The sequence below is a fragment of the Leuresthes tenuis genome, unplaced genomic scaffold (assembly GCF_036924035.1).
Source record: "Leuresthes tenuis unplaced genomic scaffold, fLeuTen1.0.hap1 SCAF_5, whole genome shotgun sequence".
Taxonomy (NCBI): Eukaryota; Metazoa; Chordata; class Actinopteri; order Atheriniformes; family Atherinopsidae; genus Leuresthes; species Leuresthes tenuis.
This window is the reverse complement of record NW_027325359.1, coordinates 21,457,507-21,458,932: the sequence shown is the minus strand read 5'-3', so window position 1 is coordinate 21,458,932 and position 1,426 is coordinate 21,457,507. Positions and strand designations below refer to the sequence as shown.

General features: G+C 46.8%; 1 non-coding gene across 1 annotated transcript; it reads left to right on the top strand.

Annotated features, from left to right (window-relative positions):
- Nucleotides 1-297: 297 nt before the first annotated feature.
- On the top strand, nt 298-488 carry LOC140308008 (U2 spliceosomal RNA). The gene has a single exon (XR_011916022.1). It is a non-coding gene; the product is annotated as a U2 spliceosomal RNA (small nuclear RNA).
- Nucleotides 489-1,426: the final 938 nt, after the last annotated feature.

The following is a 1,426-nucleotide window of genomic DNA, read 5'->3' as shown; positions in this document are numbered from 1 at the left end:
AGCCCTTTCTGTCTGTGCAAAAGAAATCTTGTTACTGTGCAGAGTGACTTCTCTGAGTAGAGTCGCCTTACTTGTTGCGACTGTGCCAATGTTCGAAGCTGGAGTGCAAAGTTGTTGCTTGAATGGTGCTCGCTGGAGCGTGCGGTAGTGTAAAGTTATACCATTTAAAAGGGCTGAAGAGTGCTCAGTGCAGCGGGTGGGCCGAGGTGCAAAGTGACACTATGGCCATAAAAAGAACACCGCTACAAGTGCGCATTGTGCCAGGAAGGGCCCTCGGACGTGAACCAGTGGACAGTTATCGCTTCTCGGCCTTTTGGCTAAGATCAAGTGTAGTATCTGTTCTTATTAGTTTAATGTCTGATGTGTCCTCTATGCGAGGACTACATATTAAATGGATTTGTATCAATAGGAGTTGAAAAAGGAGCTTGCTCCGTTCACTCCAAGCATCGACCCGGTACTGTAGTGCCCCTGGGAACGGTGCGCTCTCCTCTGCTCTTGTGAAAAAGCAAACAGCGGTGCAGGATGGAAGTTTCAGGGAGCCCAAGATGAAACTTTCTTTTAGTCTGCTGAGAAAAGAGAGTGAATGCGAAGTAGACTTTAACACGGTTCTGGGAGCGAGCCGAGTGCGGGCTAACCAGGAGAATTGCTTGAAAGAAACGCGACACCGAATGAGCGGTCAGAACAAAGCCTCAATACGGTGTTCCTGTGGTGTTTTTATAAAATGCGGTGAAAAAAAAGGTGTGAATGCCCCATAGAAAACTAAAAGGTGGAGCGGAAGTGTTCGGCTGCAAGAAGGTGTGAATGTCCGACTATATTTGGTGAAAAGCAGGTGAAGCAAGGTCTGAATGCCCAACCTTACATCATCAAAAGCGAGATCAGAGGTTTTTGGCTGCAAGAAGGCCATAGTTTGCCAAAAGTGGGTAAGGTGCGAATGACCGACTAAATATCAACAAAAGTGGGGGCGGAGGTCTTCGGATGCAAGTGGGTGTGAATATCCTACCATAGAAGTATGGTGGAGAGGAAGCTGTGAATGGCCGACCATAGTTTGCAAAAAGCGGGTGAGAAAAGGTGCGAATGTCCAACCATACATGATCAAAACAGGGAGCGGAGGTGTTTGGCTGCGACAAGGTGTGAATGTCCACCCATAATTAATGAAAAGCGGGCAACAAGTAGGTTCGAATGCCCGACCATACATCATCAAAAGCAGGAGTGGATGTGTTCGGCTACAAGAAGGTTTGAATGTCCGAGCATAGTTTGTAAAAAGCGGGTAAGAAAAGGTTCGAATGCCTGAACATACATCATCAAAAGCAGGACTGGATGTGTTCGGCTACAAGAAGGTTTGAATGTCCGACCATAGTTGGTAAAAAGTGGGTATGAAAAGGTTCGAATGCCCAAAATCGGCTGAAAAAAACTGTGTTCGGCTGCA